Consider the following 10,430-nt stretch of genomic DNA (forward strand, 5'->3'; position numbering starts at 1 on the left):
GGCTGCCCGCCGAGGAGGATGCCCGGGCGCGCACACCGCCCGGCGCTGTCACTGCGCGCCCGGCCGCGCCCCGCCCCGCGCGGCGGGGCGGAGAGAAGCGCCCGCCGCGGTCAGTGGGGAAGGCGGGCTGGTGCTGGGCGCTGCCTTTAGGTGAGCCCCGGGGGCGGAGAAGGGCCGGGAGAGGCGGGGGGACCGCGGAGAGCAGCGCCGGGGCCGCGCCGAGAGGGCGGGATGCGGAGGCCAGAGTTGGCAGGATGCGGAGGGCAGGGTGTTCAGGATGAGGGATGCGGAGGGCAGGGTGTTCAGGATGAGGGATGCGGAGGGCAGGCTGCGCCGCCATGGCCGTGGCCGTGCCCCGGCCGCCCCTCCTGACATGGCGCCGGGACCGCCCGGCTGGGGCTGGGGCTGGAGATGGAGATGGGGCTGGAGATGGGGCTGGGGCTGGGGCGCTCCTGTTTCCCCCGGGAGAAGGAGGAGCAGCCGCGCTCCCAGGCCGAGCGGCCCCTCCGGGCTCCGCTGCCCCCGTGTCCCCAGAGCCAGCTCGCGGAACGAGGGCCCGGTGCCGGCGTTCCCGGGGCTTTGGGGGAAAAGCTGGCGGCTGGCATTGGCCATATGCGGAAGGAAAGGGAAAAAGTGTGGGAAAAGCGGCCTCGGGAGTTCAGCTTTGTTAGTGCTTGGGAGTTCAAGTGTGTGGTAAGAAGTACGTGGCCCTTTCTATTTCTCCCTTGTCTTCGTGTGTCATTTCGCATTTGTCAAGGATGAGAAGAGAGAATTCAGAACCCGCTGTTCCAGAATCCGTATAAGCCAAATTGCCATGCCGGCAGAGCAGGGAGCAGAGCTGAGCGATTCTGGATCCGCCTCTTAGAAGGAGGGCAGCCCACGATGAATGCGTGCTTATGCAATAGAGCAGCCAGACTGTTGTGCTTAAAACACCGAGTGAGTGTTGGGAGCACGCACTATATCTGTCAGAGTGAGGCTTTTCCAAATGACTTGTTCTGATGCGCACTTGGCATTGAATGGGAAAAAAGAGAGCCCAGGGACTGAGTCCATCAGCACAGCTTTTTGGAAGAGGCATTAGGTACATAGAGTGAATGAAATTTGTTATTGTCTTTCAGCACCTGCTTTGTGGTTGAGAGTTTCATTTTCAGGGCTAGAATAGAGATGTTTTAGTAGTGAACACATTTGCATGGAGAAAATTGCATAACACCCCTATTTACTATCTCTGAGCAAAAAATTAATTAATGTCCTAGAGGCTAGGCCAAATTAAATTGACATGGGTATTCTACTTAATGTAACAGACCCTAAATCTAGATCTATTTTCTTTTGATGTTTATCTTGTAGGACACAGATGACTTTGGGATGAGAGGGACATTCTTCTCTAGGCAGTTCACAAAAATAACAGACACTTTTTAAAATTAAGCACTTGGACCTTTTTCTTCTAAAGCAAGAGACTGAACTTCTTGGATTATAGCACAAGAATTCAACTTTATTCTTTAAATTTCTGAGCTGCACCCTGGCACTGGATGCTACAAAGACAGCAAGGCTGTCTTTCTACTTAACGAAATATTTTTTTAGTCTCCATTTTGAATAATAAAAAAAATGGTAACAAACTCTGAGAAGGTGAATTAGCTGCTACACAAAGTGTAACAGTATGGTTGAAGCATGAAATGATGAAATTTTGTTGAATAAGTCCTCACCAAATGTTTGTCAATTTTTCTGCTGACTGATTGGTCCAAGTGACTTGTTTCCCCCAAATGCATATTTGTGTCATTCTTATGTTAGATTAGTTTCCATAAGTGCAATAATCCTACAAACATGCAGTATAACTTGAACTAGTGTAGAACAGAAATGATCTGGATCCTTCTTTAATCTGAGTTTCCTCTAGGTTCTGGAAATCTGTGCTTCTTATCGCTGCCATGGCATGAGGCATGTTCAGGACCTTCCCTAGAGAGTCTCTGTGCAGGGCCAGATGGGTAAATGTATTTCTGGTGAGATTCATGGACTGCTGAGATGTAGTATAGACAGCTTTAACTTTGGTGAAAAAGAAAATGTACAGTTAAACGTGGCTTTGCATTCTAGGAAGCATCTCAGACCATGATAAGAAATGTTTCCTGTGTTTTTCCTTGAAAAAAACACAGAAGGTGTTTTTTAAACACACACTTTGTTCAGAAACAAAGTTGCCTTTGTTTTACCTTGAACTACAAAGTTTTAGTTTGAATTTACCAACAATAAAACTCTATATCTATTGTTGAAACAGACTAGATCCTATTCTGATGTAGTGCAGATGGTTTCTTCCCCTATGCATCGGGTCTGCCTCAATGCCTGCAGATGTGTTGTTATTAGACTGCCACAGGGGCATTTGGAAGGCTGTTTAAGGCGTGTTTTAAAAGCAGGCAGTGTGAATTACAGTGCAGCAGGCAGAATACACAAGTAACTGAAGGTGTCTACAGAAAGTTACAACATCACAGAGAAGTAGTTACAAAGAAGGGGAGGTGCTCTCCTCAACATTTTTCTTAGCAGGAGTACGTCCTCTTTCTAAGTGACGTCTGGAAAAAAGCATTTGAACAGTAGAATTTCCCCAACCTTCTCTTCATTCTGGTGGTAGAATAGTGATAATAGGGTTACCAGAGGCTGAACTTTAGAGGCCAAAATATCTGAATGAGCCCTTGTTTTTTACAGATTCACTGCAGCTATGTGGCTTGTGCAGGTAGATTTAAAACAGAACTAGAAGGCCAGTAAAGAATACTTAGAAAATCATTAACTGCAGCTAGTATTTTAAGACCTTCCAAAATACTTTGCCAAAAATTACAACTGCCTGTAAGGCCTTTAAATGATAATATTTCCCTTTCTCATTCTCCTAGTCCATTATTTTTTCAAACCTTCCTTAGCCTAGACCTGCCGAGGCAGTGTGAGCTTCCTCATGTGAGCTGCTGGCTCATTGTGACTGTCCATTCACCTCGAGCTGGTTGAGGCTGCTCTCCGCCTTGCTGGATCAGACTCTTGGCTCATCTTTCATAACTGCCGAGGTCTTTCATAACCTCTGATCTTTCATAACCCCAAACACTAGCCAGTTCCTCTCACATGCCTTTTGTAACCTACACACACGCCACGTGTTTAATCTCGTCCCTTTGGAATAGGCCCATCCTGATGAACCTGAAATACAAGTGTTTCTCGGGTGCTTTGTCTGCCTCAATCCTCCTGAGCCCCAGGCAGATTTGTGTGAATGTCAGACTTCCTTCCCCGAGACAATGAATGCCCAGTGGAGGGGAAAACCTCTTCTCTCTGACCTCAGAGGAGAACAGAGAGCCTAGTCACGGATTTCCTTCTCTGCCGGGGTGTGAAGCCCTAATTGGCGTAGGTGTGGCCAGCTGGGGGTGGCAGTGTCCTTGCCTTGCTGCCCTGAGCCGCTGCGCAGCGTCCGTCGCTCCCGCTCTGTGCCACACAGGGTGCGTCCGGGTCCCCCCCGCCGTCTGCTGGGAGCAAATCCCGGGGTCACTCGGTGCGGAAGCTGCGCAGCTGGAATTGGTTTGATTCTGCCTCAGCAGACAGCTTGCCATTCTCTACAGTAACTGCAGGCTGCGGTGATGTAATGAAAAGGGTTGTAGCTTTGCAGAGAGAGGGTGACCTCGCTGTAGCTACCCGGCCGTCGACATGGAATCCTCAGATGCCTTCCGGTGTGCATCTTTGTCGCTTCACGGATTTGATGGATCTTTGTCACTTCGTGGGTCGGATGGATAATCTCTTAACAGGGAATAAAATGGGAGGACAAGTGTATAACAGCTTTAATAAAAACAAAGGGGTGAAAAAAAAAAAGAAAAAGGAAGAAATCTTTTGCAATTATTAGCCCGAATGCGAACGAGCGTTTCCTCAGTGTGACAGCCAGAGGCTTGCTGCACTGTTATTAAAGTGCACTTCAGTGGGAATCCATGCAGATGGATTTTTTACCCAGCATAGGATTATATTGGATTAGTCATATAAAATTGTTGTTTACCATCTCTAGCCCTTCTCCCCAGAGCTATTATCAGGAATCTCACAACGCATGTAGTTTGAGCCTGCCTTTAGGTGGTAACACAGATGAGCAGCTTTTTGTTTGTGCACACTGCTACAATGTTGTAGTTTTATGTAATCCTAATGTTGCAATGGGAGATTTTATACCTGATAAAAGAGGCTGTTTGGCCCAGATTTTCCTTTTGCCTACAAGAAAGGAAGTTAGATCGTAAGGAGATGCTCTTTCTTCTTGCTGGACTCCCCAGAAGAGCTGTGCTGATCCCACTTCTGCTCCTTCAGAGACAATCAGGAATTCCTAACACTGGCACTGTTTTTCATAATGCTTGCTAATGAGTTATTTATGGCATAATGCTTGATTAATGCACTGAGTGGTGTATGAGATATTTGTTGTGTTCCCTTTCTATCATGCAGAGCCATACTCAGACCATCTTTCTTCTCTATGTCCAGAAGGCTCAGGGATCACTGCTTAGACACAGTCCACATTTTCCCTCCTGGCATAGACTAAAAAACTGTCTTAAACATGCAGTGCAAGGCTCTCCCTTTAGACCTACCCTGGGGGTGGGTTATAACAAGGAAATTTTTTTTCACTTCAAGGTCTGACAGATAGCTCTACTGGTAAAATGACATCCTTCAGTTTTTTCTGGAGTTTTCAGACTGGCTCTGTCATCCTGGGAAATTTTCCTTTCCAGGAGGTATAGCTGTAAGAACTTTCCTGAGGTGTGAGTGCCTTTGATTCTACAGTCAGAGATGTTTCTCTTTTCTGTTGGGGGTTCTGTGACAAGGTCATACAGTCCCAAGCTGTTGCTCTTTTCCCTAGACCATATTTGTGGGTGTAAAATAAAAAGGTATTTTTCCCTGGCCTTGAAGGGAGAAGCAGCAGACTGCCACATGCATGCCAGTGTTGTATTTTGATCCACTCAGAACACGGAACATTATCCACTGAAAACATTCTAGTATTATAACTTGATGTTTCTGTCACTGAAGGGGATACAGAACTTCTGTCAGTGTGCTGTGACAGGGATGTCTGTAGCCTGATTTGGTTTAATAAATATTGCCTCTGGTTTTGTAGGCTTTAAGATTATATTGACTTTCTTATATATTATGAGAAAGTATTTTTTTGTTTCCAGTTCTGTAAATGGTGACCTTTAATCCAATCATGTCCTGGTGCTTTTTCTCTTGATATGGAGGAAATGTTCGTGAACTGAACTCTGAACTTTTCCTTTTAGCCAAAGTGGTTGTTGTGAGGCTTGGGAAAGCCAGACTGTTCCTCCCTGTTTCAGAGTAGGTTCCTGAACACAAATGGGATTATTACTCTGTGACCAAAGATCTAAACAAGATGGGGAAAGGGCCTTTTTCCCATGTTGGCCATTTTGTTCAAGGATGTTCCATGATTTTTGACTGGCATTTGGCTGTGAGACTGGCAGCCCTGATTGTGCCACAGAACACCAGGCAGAGAAATCACGTTTAGTCCTGCCATCTTCCAGCCTGAGAGGAACTCGGGAAGAAGTCACTGGTGACACAGCAGGTGGATGGAATAAAAGAGATTCATTTGGGGCAGGCAGGTGACTTTTGTACATGATTTACAAAGGCATGTAGATTTTCATAGGAAAACTTTCATTCCTGGAAAATCAGATGAGAATGGTAGCTCTCTCTGGGGGTTGAAAGGACACATATTCACTTTTAATTCATGTAGAAAAAGGCTACACTTGGGAGTTACTGTAGGATTGCATCATATTGTAGAGTTGTATAATCCCATGCTTATATATTTTCTGACAAATCAATGACTTTGGTGCACATGGAGGTGAAAAAGGGTGAAATGGGTCACATTCTTGCTGTTTGGCAGCAAGCAGGAGGCTCAGCACCACTGTAATCAATGGCGTTTTCATTTGTGTGAGCCAGCATGAAATGTGTCTTTGTTCATACCAAACTACATTAAAGCAAAAATGGGAGGAAGAAAGATTGTGTTCAACAAATGAGCTGAATAATAGTGTAAGGAAATGTATCTGCTATCATTGTTTACAGTGGAATGGAATGTATCTTAGTGACATATCATACATTCACTACCACTGAGAAGATTTTTAAAAGTAATCTATTGTTAGGATCTTTGGAAAATTAACATTTCCTAATCAAGTACATATCAGTCTTTTATCATTTGTGTAAACAATGGAGTATTTTGTACACACAGAGGCTAATATTAGCTTTTTGATTCTCAAAATCTGATGTCCAGTGCTACACACCAGCCTTTGACCAATTTTACAAATTGATTGAGTATCTTTAATTTGGAAGAATGGATGCTCATTTTGAAGTGGAGCTTCAATGGTGATTTTGAAGATGTTTGATCATAATGTGCATGATTTAACCAACAAGAGCTTCAGCTGTAGCTTTTCCCAAGAGTTTCAAGATACAAGTAGGAATTTTTTGGTGTCCTTTGGATGGATCAGTGCTTGTTTGACAAAATCTGCATCTTACACATAGTCGTTACGGGTCTAGCTGCATAGTTGAGAAACCTGGCTGTTGTCTGCTTCCTCCATCTGTCTTCCATTCCCCTGCCAGGCATGGAAAACTGGGAAAGAAGGGGGCTGCATGGCTCACTTTCTAGGTCAGAATCAGGAACTCATGTTTCCCTTTTAGCTCTGTTGGTCTATTTCCCAAGTTTTTGGGTTCTACTGGTAAGTTTTTGAGTTTTGAAAACACTTGGGTCTTGTGACTGTGCACAGCTGCACTGTCAACTCCCGGGTAAGCAGGAGAGCAGCAGTGTGCCCAGAACTGGTTGTGTTTCTAGAGGAGCTGGGCAGACTGGGTCTGCAGGTTTCACACAATAGAAGGGATCAGGTTGGAAGGGATCACAGTGGGTCATCTGGTCCAACCTCCCTGCTCAGCCAGGGTCATCCCAGAGCACATTGCACAGGCTTGTGTGCAGATAGTTCATTAATATCTCCAGTGAGAGAGACTCCACAACCACTCTGGGCAATCTGTTCCAGTCCACAGTCACCCACACAATAAAGTTTTTCCTCATATCCAACTGGAATTTCCTATGCATCAGTTTCTGCCATGGCCTCTTGTCCTACTGCTTGGCACCACTGAGAATATTCCGGATACCCCTGCTTTAAATATTCATACACATTGGTGGGGTCCTCTCTCCTCAAAGCTGAACAGGCCCAGCTCCCTCAGCCTTTCAAGTGACCCAAGATTCATCATGAACTTGTTTTCTCTGCTATTTCTGACCTAAGTTGTTCTCTGAGTGCTGCCTAGTGCTGCCTTTTCTATGCCTACTCTTCTTTCTGCAGAAACCCTGAATTAATCCATCTGGGCTTTCTGTTTTACTTCTACACCCGCAGTATTTGAAAAACCCTGAACCCCAAACCAAAAGCAAACACCTGGGTACCACAGGAATGTTAACTCCTATTGAGCCTTGAACATACTTTGTACAGTATTATTCCTTGATATCCAAGTGGTCTTGTATTTTATGGTATGAAGTGATTATGACTACTGACATTCCCAGTATTGAGGAAACAACTGTTATTCTACTTATACTGCCTACAGTGAGATACTGGTATGCAGGATACACTGGATTCCACTGTGCTGATCTCTCTCCACTGCACTCTACACTTCAACTTCTCTTTGTCACTGGAAGAATTATTTCTGAAGTAATTTTACAAAGTTTTGTGAAAATTCAGAATCTCTATTTTATCAGTGTTTTCTTCTAAATCAATAACATAGATTAATTGAAATGGTGGCCTGGAAAGGACTTTTTGTCTACTTGCTCTGTGTCACTGTGCTGTGCATATTAGGTGTACCTGTACTCAGTCAGATCATTCTCTGATGTGTATATTCAAATGTATAGTGAGGAAGAGCTACATGAATTTTTCTCTTTGATATCAAGAAATTTTCCCTCTTGTCAAGTTGAAGGGGTGAGAGATGTCTACTCTGTTAGTAACTTCATCTGTGCTCATTCTCCTCTGGAAGACACAGGAAATAATTTCTACTGTCCTTCACAATAACCAAAGTCAATTTAAATGATTCTGATTTCAACACCTCCTGATATGCTGTATTTTCTTCTGTATGTATTTTTTATTCCTGTTTTACAGTCTCCTCACCTGAGATGTTGTTTGTGTTGGATAAACCAGAATAAAACTGAGTAACTGCATCTCACGGTATTGCTACTTCATCTGAAAATGGGATTTCCCTTTCCCTACAGCACCATGGCATTGCTGGCTGGTACCATCCCTCCCAAGTTTATTTTTTCCTTGCTGCTACTGTAGCTGGTTACATCCAGCTGTCCTTTTACCAAGAAGTGACCTCGCATGAACTGTCCATTGCTCATTCATTCCGTGTTAGTTGATGATTGAAGTAGCAATTTTGACGCCAGGCAATTGGAGTCAAGGTGAATTGTCACAGGCTGGATTCCTGGCAGCAGGTAACACCACAGGCAAGTCCTTCCCCCACATGGACTCTCAGGTTGCTCACAGCCTCAGAGCTGGGATCTTGTGAACATTCAGCTCAGCACAGCGAAGCCTGAGCTGAGTATAGACAAAGATTCACCTTTCACTGTGACCCCTGTGTGAAGGTCAAGAAGTTGACTGGATGGGTGACTGGGTTGAGAGTGGAGGAGGAGAGATGCCAGGTTGTGCCCTGGAGCCAGAGGTGTGTGACACTTCCCTTAATCTGATGACAGTTCCAGTTCCTGCCTGCAGCCCAACCTGACCTGTCTCCTGACGTGTTTTCCATGAACTGTCAACTCACAAGCAGGCAGTGATCAGCTCCTGTCATGTCCACACCCTCTTCCTAGGCACAGCAGGCTGAGAAAGATGGGGCTCTTCAGGCCTCACAGGAACCTGACAGTATCCAGGGGGCCTACAGAAAGCCAGAGAGGGACTCTTTGTCAGGAACGGTAGTGATAGGACAAGGAGTAGAGTCCAAATGGAAAGGGGAAATTTAGGCTGGATATTAGGAAGAAGTTCTTTACTGTGAGGGTGGTGAGGCACTGGAACAGATTATCCAGGGAGGTTGTGGACGCCCCAGCCCTGGCTGGTGTTCAAACCAGGTTGGATAGGGCTCTGAGCAACCTGGTCTGGTGGGAGGTATCCCTGCACAGGGCAGCAGGTTTGGGACTAGATGATCTTCAAAGGTCCCTTCCAACCCCTAGTGTTCTGTGATTTTGTGATTGGTTCTATTCAAAATTCGTCAGGCACTGCAGTCAGGTGGGCTACATGGTTAAGATGGAGGGGCAGGTGGCATCTGGCAACATTTCATACAAAAAAACCCAGAAAAAAAAGAAGAAGGAAATGTGATATGCTTTAAGCAATGAGTGAGGCAAGATTTTGTACAAAGACAGGAGATGCAGAGAACAAGACCTAGATTTGAGACCTAGTGAATGAGAGAGGAACAGGAAAGGTTTTAAACTGCCACCAACAAAGGCTTGGAAGACCAGCAGACAATAACCACTGCTTTGGGTCAGTCTTGCTGTGATAGCTGCTCTTCCTGTGGCTGGTGACTGACTGCTGCTGGTATGGTGTCTGTAAGGTCCAGTCCTGAGGGTGGAATGCTTCTGTCCTGCCTGTGTGCCCTGCAGCCTGGTCTGCCAAAAATACCAGAAAAATAAAGACCCAAATCACAGAATCACAGACTGGGTCAGGTTGGAAGGTCCCACAGTGGATCATCTGCTCCAACCTCCCTGCTCAAGCAGGGCCATTCCAGAGCACATGGACAGGATTGTGTCCAGATGGTTCTCGAATATCTCCTGTGAGGGAGGCTCCACATCTCCCTGGGTAACCGTGTTCCAGTCTGTGGTCACCCCACAGTACAGTTCTTCCTCATATCCTACTGGAACTTCCTGCAGGTCAGTTTGTGCCCATTGCCTCTTGTCCTATTGCTTGGCACCACTGAGAAGAGCTTGGCTCCATCCTCTTGGGCACCCTCCCTTTAAATATTGATACACAAAAGGCAAGGCCCAGCAAGTAGCAGCAACAGCAGGCACCACCAGCACCAAGGACACAGCCCCTGCTCCCGGGGGACAGCAGCATTACCAGGCACGCTGCTGTCTCCTGCCGGGGGGATGCCACTGGGACAGCCTCCGCTTGTGATGGGGGGAGATGCAGAACCTGCTTTTGCAGAGATCCCTCACTTGGCCTGTCTTGGTGTAGCCGTGCCGTCTGCGGCCGCAGAGTTCCCAATATCCCCCGGTCGGTGCCGCTGAGATGGAAGGGCCCCAGCAGGACCATCGAGCCCAGCTCCTGGCCCTGCGCAGGCCATCCTGAGAATGACAATGGAAAATGGACGGGGGCGCTTCCCCGCCGGCCGCAGCCGGTGCCGGAGCAGGCCCGGCCGCCCCGGGCCAGGCAAAGCTGCGCTCCGGCCCGCACGGAGGGCGGCGGTGCCGCGCCCGGCGGTCGCTCGGCTCTGACGTCCCTGCTCGCGGCCCG

The 10,430-nt window shown here is 46.6% G+C and overlaps 1 protein-coding gene and 1 long non-coding RNA gene across 6 annotated transcripts in view; one reads left to right on the forward strand and one right to left on the reverse strand.

The window, feature by feature from the left end:
- Positions 1–13: 13 nt before the first annotated feature.
- The window catches only part of MPPE1 (metallophosphoesterase 1), a 30,298-nt gene continuing 19,881 nt past the window's right edge, over positions 14–10,430 (forward strand). For 3 of the 4 annotated variants that reach the window (XM_064433317.1, XM_064433320.1, XM_064433315.1), the window contains exon 1: positions 14–150. The gene's annotated coding sequence lies outside the window, so the exon portion shown is untranslated. The remainder of the gene's footprint in view (positions 151–10,430) is intronic. The other variant, XM_064433321.1, reaches the window with a different exon arrangement.
- LOC135308446 (uncharacterized) lies at positions 1,466–10,427 on the reverse strand. 2 transcript variants are annotated; one of them, XR_010368873.1, is made up of 2 exons: positions 10,110–10,427; positions 1,466–8,862 (listed from the first exon to the last, which is right to left on the reverse strand). It is a non-coding gene; the product is annotated as an uncharacterized LOC135308446 (long non-coding RNA). The 2 variants fall into 2 exon arrangements; XR_010368872.1 differs by having other exon boundaries at positions 10,035–10,427.

Source organism: Passer domesticus, chromosome 1 (assembly GCF_036417665.1).
Source record: "Passer domesticus isolate bPasDom1 chromosome 1, bPasDom1.hap1, whole genome shotgun sequence".
Lineage (NCBI taxonomy): Eukaryota > Metazoa > Chordata > Aves > Passeriformes > Passeridae > Passer > Passer domesticus.